The following is a 10,592-nucleotide window of genomic DNA, read 5'->3' on the forward strand; positions in this document are numbered from 1 at the left end:
ACTGTAAAACCAAACTTGTAGGGTTTCGGCGGAAATTGGATAAATACCTGTATTCAGGGAATGAACAGAGTAATAATAGGTGCTGACGGTGACTAACAGGATATGGCTGCGTCGGCTACAATTTTCTTGGCAGGGTGGCGGTTGGAAAGCTTGGACAATTGACCTAGACGTTGTTTGCATGGGAGTACAGGTTGCAGTACAGAATAACAAAGAAAATGACACTTTGTTGGTTTTATTAACAAAGTCAAAGGTGGCGGGAGTTTTATTATTTGGGCAAGTGATGTAAGCGGAAAGGACTTTTGTCACATGCGGAGGGCGGTAAGTGGTATGGGATCGCACCGCTTTTGGAGACGGGCGAGTTTCGGCCGGGAGCCAGCAATTGCATAGATTTTGCGACGCGTGGCGGGGTACTGTGCGAAAACCACTTTGCGATCACACGCTAACACGTGGTCACAAAGTGGTGCGCGAAATAGTTAATGGCCGTTGGATGATGGAGGCGCAATCGGACGACTGACGGGAAGCGCGATACGGCAGGGTTTAATGTGCACGGGCCCGACCCAATAAAAAACTATTTAATCGTATCGGGAGTGATATGATTGGTTGGGGAAGGTTCTTAATTAACCATGAGGGTTAATTAATCCCATTTTGTGCAGTGGGGGGAATTAGGTTGTTAATGAATTACAGATTAATTCATTAATCCTATTTTAAACGCTGATTATGGTTGTATTCAACCGGGGGCGGGGAATATAACAATTTGGGGATTTTATATATATTTAAATATTACGGGAAAGGGTGAAATGATGTGGGATTTATATAATACATAGGTTAATAGTTAATATGTCATGAAATGTAAAAAGCGCTAAGTAAAACATTAGGATTGTGTATTTAGCTTAAGCTTAAGTGGAGAAAGGGGTTTTTAGGTGATATTGTATATTTTTCCTAAGTAAAATAGGATTTTACTTAGGAAAAGACTTATGAGAGTGAATGAATGATGATTTTAAGTATTTAGGCTTTTAAATTATTGGGACGAGGGTCCGGTCCCTCCAGAAGTCAGAGAAATGCTCTGAGCCCCTCTAATTTTCAAAGATCTTAGTACTTAGGGGGAATTAGTGAAATATTTAAGGAAAAATGAGAAGGGGAGCTAATTATTTGACCTTGTCTTGCTTGAAATGTATCAAGTGTAATGTCTACCTTGCACTTGTGATGAAAGTGAAAATTAACACATTTAGAGACATTATCCATCACATGTATTTCTGCAACATCATCTACCTACCCTACCTACTTTAACCTGACATTTTTTCTTCTTTATTCGGGTGCACTTGGACTGGCAAACCCTTATCAAACTTTATTTTCTTTTACATGCAGATATCTATCTAAGTCTAACCTTATTACATCTAAGGGCTATGATTAAAGTATTGATCTCTTTTTATTCACTCTACCTATCTACTTATCTGCCAAGATTAAACAGTTTGGTTAGATCTTTATTCTCTATCTCTAAAACATAAAATTGAAAATTTGAACCAGTCAAGCTTAAGCTGTTTGACTGTTCATCAATTGTGGCATAAATTACAAGTTGCACACAATTTGTTTATTACATAAGAGTAAAAAGTAGTGGCATTTAGACTTGCACACTTTCCTTGGTCTTTCTTTTGGTGGGGTTCATTTTCTTTCACTTTTTTTACCATTTTATTCTTTTCACCCTTTGATTTTTCTTTTAGGGTATACCCTCTTTACATTTTTTAAATTTTTTGATTTTTTGACAATATGGAAAACCTTTGCAACAAGTAAAGGTATGAACATATTACATAGCCCATCAAGTCAATCATGAAATATGACACCTATTGGTATAGGAGCATAACACCACACATTATGGCACATCTTTAAGATCCCTATCATCTAGGTAATAATTATTAATAATTAGATTAAAATTCTTGAAGCCTTATTCCAAAATAAACATGTCTATTGGCATGATTATTAATAATTAAATTAAAACTAGTGCAACCATATAAATTAAATGGATGGTAAATGTCTATAGGAATCAATTTATAATAAGCATCAAAACATTTAATTCATCATACATGTCACATTGTTAAAATTAAAAAAAAATCATAATCCCCTCGTGGGACGACCGAGTGGTTGGCACAATGGGATGTGATCCCCTCAACTCAGTTTCAAATCCCACTTGGCAACATCTTTGGCCCATTTTGATAAGGTTGAAGGAGTAGGATCCCTCATCCTAGTGGAGTCTTGACTTTTTCTAAGTCATAAATTCCTAGTATATATGGCTTGCAGACTGTTGGATATACTCTTGGTGTTATAGTGGCAGCCTTTAGGTTTGATCTCAGGTCTATCAAGATTACTCCAACGAGTTACTAATTCACAATGGTTTAAAAATTAGCTAAAGTATATCTTTATTTTAAATTATTAATATTATTATTATTTCTTAGAAAGAAATCAATCTCCCTCGTCCAAAATAAGCATCAAAACACTTCATCATACATCTCACATTGTTAAAATTTTAAAAAATCATAAAACTAACGAAATTATAACTTTATTTAAATAATTACTAGCCTAGATCCATCTAATTCCAGTTCTACCAAGCGTCGAAAGAGATCAAATCTCTTGAGGTGCAAACCTCTTTTAGAGTGAAAAGAGATTTGATCCATCTCGATGCTTGGTAGTTCTAGAACTAAGATGGATCTAGGCTAGTTTAATTATTACCCTTTAAATAGGCTACATTAGAGAAAAATACCATGGGAAAAACCATGGGTTGGAGCCCGAAAATTTTAAATAGGACATTACAACATCTCTACCATACTAGGCTAGAGAATTTTGTGTTTTATTTATTTATTTATTTTTTATTTTGACTGGGTCAAAATGTTAAATATTACGACATCTCTACCATACTGGGTTGGAGAGTGCCTTGGCACAATAATTATAATAATTATTATTTTATGAGGAAAGAAATCAACCTCTCTCTCAACCCAAGGAATTTTCAATTAAGAGTTCATAACGCTCGAAGCCAATACAACAATATTCATAAGCACAAAGCCATTAAAACAATATTTATCAAGGCATTATAACTCATCATGTTAAGATAAACCCAATTGGAAAATTATTATTATTATTGATGATAAAAAAATTTGATATATGAATTAAACATATATGCATTAAAAAAAATATAACAAGATTCTTAACCATGGAGATTCACTACCACTTTATCATGGATATTCTTTTATGAGGGCTTATTAGTACCACATACCTGAAAAAACAACAACTCATGTCATATGGCATTTGTTCATATGACAATTTTTTAATTAATCAATTCAATTAAAAGAGCAAAAAATGCATAACTACCTTAGAGATAAATCTCAATATTTGATTTGTGAATATTGCTAAGAATATTCTATGGAGGTTAAATCATACCATCCGCCTGTTGGCAGGTTTCTTATTATTTAAGTTCCGTCTGAAAAGGGGAGAATTCAATGACCATTCGTTCATCGGAACCAAAAGTAAAGGAAGTAAAGATCGTAGTGGATAGAGATACTGTAAAAACATCCTTTGAAAAATGGGCATAATTATTGATAATTAAATTAAAATTTAGAAATCCTTATTCTAAAATATACATGTTTATCCACATAATCATTGAAGCCCTATTTTATTGATATAATAAAATATTCTAGGAGTAATAAAGTTTACCCACGTTTACAAGCTTTAATAATAAATTATTGAGCCGAGAGGCTAATTCTACAACCGTGTAAGTATGCTCATCCCTCTTAAAACAAAAATAAAATATTCTCCAAATAGAAAAGTAATGTTGACTATAATAAAAAAGAAAAGAATATATGCTATGCATATTTAGTCAGTTGTCCATATGACCTAATATAATTTGATATAAAGTAATTAGAAATAAAAATATATATGTGAGTAAGATGTTTAAACCTTATAATTTTCAAAATATTTTAATACGTGATATCAACTTAATATATTTCTATATATAGAAAAAATTGTTAAAGGAAAATATTTTTATGTTATATAGAATAAAATATCCGATGTGAATTATGAATAAAATAATATAATATGTCCCCAATGGGGGTTGACAGAATCAAAATAATGTGTGGCGAACGGGTGGCGTACAAAGACTGCCTGGCTTCCACATGTCCACTGAATGCCCATTATGACTATGGGTATCATAAATACCTAGCAAGGGGGCATCCTTCCTGCTGGTTACATCATTAAATCTCCATCAACCATTAGTATATTGTGTTGGGCGATGAGGTGGGGGTCTGTAGAGAATTTGGGTTTCAAACTGTGGTTTTCCTGGTAACGATCATGGCTCTGGCTAGGTGAGGCATGTGATTTATGGATTAGTTGGGAACAAGGTGAGGTCTCATCCTAGGGAGGCCCATGGGATCCTGGCATGCTGAGGGTGGTTGCGACACTGTGGCTCCACCAGGGTCTTCTGAGTTTGTTGTTTGTGCGTCCAATTTTGCCTACAGAGGATGAATTGTGCTTTAGGCCATGTCACTGGATCCTTAGTTTGTGTTTTGGCTTCAGTTTGGTTTTGAGGTGGGAGCTTCTTCAGGTCAGTTCCATCGGTATTGGAAGGGGCGGTTCCATGATGACTGCCTCCTGTTGTCCTACTGGCTTGGTGGGTCGTGCAACTCTCATCGGGAGGGGTGCAATTCGCGTGACCTTGATTTGGGGTGGCGTAGAGGGCCTCAGAAAGCTAAAGTGTCAGGCCTCCAGAGTAGGGTCAGTAGGGTTTGGTAACTATATCTATGATTTCCTATTCACTGCTCATGTTCAATTTGGTTTTATTATGTCAAAAGGTAGATTAAAGTGGAGGACCCTTCGAAAGTGCTCCTCTGGTCGATGTGGGTTTGTCTGTCTGTCATTGGTCATTTGAAATTCCATTTAGCTTGCCTCAATGCCGTGTTAGGGGGGTGATCCATGTCGGGGGTGAGATGCTCCTCATCTAGAAGTGAATCAAAAACATAATGAGGGAAACCACTCATCCTTTGATGATGCCACCATCCAGGACATGGAGGAGGATGTAGCCATTTCTCCTACTTGCTCTCTGGGGCAAGTTTTAGCTCCAGTCACCCTGGATACGATTGCATACCAACATCAGCATGTCCAAATGAATATAGTTATTATGAGGAACCAAGGCTACGAGGACCGGAACGAACTGGTGGCTTACATAAATGGTGTAAAACATGTCCATAATGAGATCCTGCACAATTTGGAAAGCCTTCGACAACAACACCGACACACCAAAGATCACCTTTGCACTTTGGAGGAGAGGATATAACACACTGACTTCCACATGCATGATCTGGCATCTCTCTTTGTTGCCCCTCTTGTATTTCCGCCTCATCTGCCTCCTTGAGAGGTTGTTTCTTATTGTAGATGTGGCTCAATTTTGGTAAACGTATGGTATGGCCAGTAGGCCAAGCGGAAATAATTTATGGTACTAGGTGTAACTATTTTCCTCGAGACCCTATGCTCTCTAAATTTGGCTGGCATGAGAAGAAAGGGTCTTTGGAGATGAATTTTGTAGTTAGTTTCCTTTTGATAATATAATGCAAGCTTGTTGACCGACAAAAATAAATAAATAAAATTAATATGAATTAATATTGAAGTATACTTAAAAATATATTAATAATAAAAAACTAGTTTAATGTGTGTTGATAAAATGGTTCAATACATATATTATGTAATCCCTATAACATTCAAAAATACAATTTAAAAATAAAAAATTACATATTGTTTTTAAATTACACTCTAAAATAAGTTCGCACCTAAAGAAATTTGATCTCTCAGTTCGTGTTAGATCCATACTTAAGATATATGTATACTAATATTTTTTCAATACAATATTTACTGAAAAAATATAAATATTTTTTTAATAATTATATTTAAATATAATGTGAATACTTAAATTTTTTTAGCTCAATAACCTTTCTAATGAGCTTGGTTATATATAGATATATATATATATATATATATATATATATATATATATATATATATATATTAAACACAAATCAAAATAAAGTGAGATGTAATGCTTAAATGATTGAAATTAGGATGAATTCCTATTGATTCATTGTATATTATTCTTTTATTATTACCATTTTATTTTATTTTTCATAATAGCTCAAATTTTCAATAATTATTTATTAGGGTTGCATGAGTTTATGAATATCGTAGATGAAAGTTTTTTTAGGTCACTTTTTCTAATCAATTTGGATAAATCCGGTAGAGATTTTTAAAAACTTGTGTTTAAGTTGTTTAATTTATAGAATTTGAGTGCCCCAGGGGTTTTTCATGGTGTTGAATCTATTTATTCATTCAAAAAAGCATTTTAAACAACAAACAATCACAATCTTGCTTGAATTTGTATCATGAGATTTCAGTGAAAAATACTATTTTGTTTATAAGTTAGACTATGCCTTTAGTAAATATATAATAAGTTAATATGGTTATTGAAATTTTTGAAGATAAATTGTATGTGAGAATTTGAAACATCCATTGTTTTAAATGACCACTTGTTAAGGCCTAGAGTTAGGTGCACTTCCATCACACTATTTGTGACATTCATATTGCAAATAATGTAATGTTATGGGGGATTTGGTTGAGGGTTGGGCAGTCGCCCAAGGCTTCAGTGAAACCAAGAAGGTGGTGAATAACCTAGAGGTGTAGGAAAGAGTGTTCCCAACTGAGTGGCGAAAAACTGAGACTTGGGGTTTCCATGTGATTTGGCACAAGATGGCATGGTAGCATAGACACCACAAAGGTGCGGTATGACTAAGCATCCCAACCTACCCAAGTGAAGGAGGAGACAATATGTAAGGGAGCACACTTGAAATTGTTGGCACAAGCGCCAAAAGGGCAAGGCGCATCCAAGGAGTATGTCCCCATAACCATGTGGAACAATACAACACAATGCATGGTTGGACCAAGTAGAGGAGGAAGGGCCAACATATGTACACCAAATGGGATGGAGCAATAGTAGGAGGATCGAGTTGGCATGAATTGAATAAACCAAGCAAGGGAAAGAGGAGTGAGTGGGTGTGATCAAGGTAGACATGAACGAAGTGAAGTAGACTGAGCGGGTGTGAGTGAGTTGAAGGAAGGGCGAACCGATGAGATGGGACATGCGACATGAAGTGAGCACAAACAGAAGGCACACACAACCATTCATTGGTAGAGTCGAACCAACTCAGCCCCTACTTAGTTGGACCTGGTGAGGATGAATAAATTGGAGGAAAACAAGAGGACAATTTTATCCATTCAAGAGAACACATGGTGTCTTAAAATCAGGGAAATCTGGCTTAATGAGGGCGATCAAAATACATGGTTTTTTCACTAGTATGCTAATAACAAATGGAATATAAACACTATATGGGATATTGATTCATCTAATGGGGACAAAGTATATACCAATGCAGAGGTACAAAGGGAAGTAGTATCATATTATGAGGGTATATTCCCGACCCGTGTTGGTGTTAATATTGATTATCAATTATAGGGGATTGAGGACTACCCCACCATGTTTTTAGAGGCTTCTAGTGCGGCCTTGTCACTATGAATAAAATTCATCTAGTTTTTAATTCCTTTACGAAGAACAAAAGTCTCGGTCCAGATTGCTAGACGGTGGAGTTGTCCTTACATTTCTGTGAGTTGATGGGACAAAAGCTTCTGGATCTTGTTGAAGAATCCCGCACTACCAGACATATTTATGGGCCATAAACTCCACCTTTTTAGCTCTCATTCCAAATGCATCACATCCACACTCCTTGGATTACTGGTCTATTTTCCTTTGTAATATTACATATAAATTGATATCCAAGATTATTGTTGGTTGTATCAAGGCCACTCTCTTTGAGCATATTTCCCATGAAGAATTCAACTTCTTGTCAAATTGGTTGATACATGACGCTATAGCCACTACTTAGGAGTTCATTCACTCTAAGAAATTGGAGGCTGTGGTTATGAAATTATACCTACAAAAGACTTATGACTGTGTTTGATTGGGCTTTCCCACGTCTTATTCTAACCAAGGTTGGCCTACTGGTGCACAAGATGGATTGGATCATGGCCTATTTTACCACCATAAGTTTTTTTGATTTGATTAATGGTTTTCCATTGATTTTCTTTAGCGTTGGTAGAGGATTATGGCAGGGCTTCTTTTTATCACCTCTTCTCTTCATTCTTGTTAGGTATGGTTTAATTATAAATATTAGAGAGGCTATAAGTATGGATACCTTTAGGGGACTTAGATTGGCTCACAATGTTACTATTTTTCATTTGTTTTTCGTTGATGATGTCCTCACCTTTAGTCTGGTCTCGCAGACATAATGGGTTGTTCTACACTCTATTCTTATGAGATATGGGGAGTCATCTGGCCTAGTTACTAATGGTAGTAATTCAACCCTACTATTTTCTAATGGAAATAGGGAGGAGATTGAATATATAGCTGGAATTTTTGGTGTTGAGATAGAAACGTTGGAGGATGGGTTCACCTACCTGGGTTATATATTGAAGTTGGATAATTATAGGATTGGGGATTAGTCTTGGCTTCTGGATAAATTTTAAAACCAAACCGAACAGAGGGACTCATAGGTGGCTTTCACTTAGGGGGATATATTCTCTCATACATTCTATCCAATAAGAATTATCGGTATATTTGACTCATCTTCTTGTGCTTCTGGTGACTATTATTAAGAGGATCCAATCTATTGTCACTTGCTTCCTTTGGTCTGGTACCAGATAGGTCTAAACATTTCACTTGGTGAGCTAGGAAGTGATTACTAAGGTTAAGGATAGTGGTGGATGGGGCTTATTAGACATGCAGGTATTTGGGTGGGAACTTCTCATTTAATCACCATGGAGGGTTTTCTATGGCAAGGGACTATGAAAGAATAATAATAAGGTGAAGTATTTGAAGAGGATAGATATCACAAAATGGTACTGAAGGGGAGGTATTGGTATTAGATCGTGATCTAAAATTTGGATGAGCTTCCACAAGGTTAAAATATAGTTTTTACAAATGCTTTGGTGGTCCTTTGGTAAAGGGACCCATATTTTGATTGGGGTTGATCCTTTGATCAGTGCCAGCCACTCTATCTATATCCCAGAGGAAATTATTGAATTTATTCATGCCAAATGTCTCATATTTTTGGACTAGGTCATTAACCAATGGAGAGGTCATTATTGTATTTGGAAGGAGGCAATGAAACTAGGCTTGGATGGAGTTCAATAAACTACATGGAAACATTACATACATGGTCTTCGACAATATGGTCTATGTAAGAATGAGAAGGGAGACACTCTTACATGGTTTGGGAAATTACATCTCGGCTCTGTGGTGGTCTTGGAAGTTTACATGTATATACTTTTCTCACACTACTCCTTGACTAATACTTGTTGGTTTTAGAAATTTTGGAAATGGAAAGTGCCCTTGAACATTATCCTATTTTCTTGCTTAGTCTGACATAATAAGATCCTTAATTGGGATATGTAACACCCCCTCCCAGGTCTACCCAAAGTAGCCATGCCAACTGGGGTAAACATGAGGAGAGATGCTACTACAATCAGATTCAACCTCCTATGTCACTTTAAGGAAGTGGAATTGATAGAACATCACATATAGTCATCCAACATCATCAACAAAACCCTTAAGAGATAAGTCAGCCACTCAGACAACCTGTCCCTGCGTCCCACTGCTAGTTTGCAGCTCTGAGGCCATAGTATCTCTCATGCTATGGGAAAGGGAGTGACCAGAAACCCAAAGTCACTCTCACAGGCCTGCCTTCCAGCGACTGTGGACAAAAATTTCTAGTTCTATGCCAGCGACCCCAAGATTTAAGCCACTTTTCTAGCCCAAAATCCTGGCCTCTACCCAAAACTTGTTGTAACTTCCAAAATTCATTAAAAACATAATAACAATGTTGATCAATCAAAAGTCACCCTTAGGACTAAGACTGAGCACCCCCAACCAGGATTGACATTATGTAAAACACTTGGAATCAATGCAAACTACAAGTTTATGATACAAAACAGAGCATAAATGACTGAAAGAACTTATGAAACAAAACCAGAAGGATCACCTCCTTCTCCATTGAACTACTACATCATCAATCAGGTCTTGCATCCATCCACTTAACAATTACAAGTAAATATATGAAATAACCATGACATGAACCAGTTATTCAACCATGCTTATAACCAGCATAAAACCATATAAATATTAGAGATATGAAAATCATTAAATTCACATATAAATTAGTGAAAAAGTGAGAGAACTTAGCTTTATTAATCATAGGAAAATATGACCAGGTTCACGACTTCCACGTACCACCCGACCATAGACATGGCTGAACCAAATCTCTCTTTTAGCCAGTCACCCCCGTGCCATATTCCAAGCATGAATGTGGGATCTCATAGAACAACCAATCCAAGAATAGCCAAGGGAACCCAGAGGTTAAGCCACCTCCACCCACATCCAACCATGATCACACCAAAGCCGTAGCTCTGATCACAACTGAACAGAACTTGGAATGCCATCCGAAATCCATCACTAT

This window comes from Pinus tabuliformis, chromosome 3_2 (assembly GCF_031772625.1).
Source record: "Pinus tabuliformis cultivar Carrire ecotype Pingquan chromosome 3_2, CPIR1, whole genome shotgun sequence".
NCBI lineage: Eukaryota > Viridiplantae > Streptophyta > Pinopsida > Pinales > Pinaceae > Pinus > Pinus tabuliformis.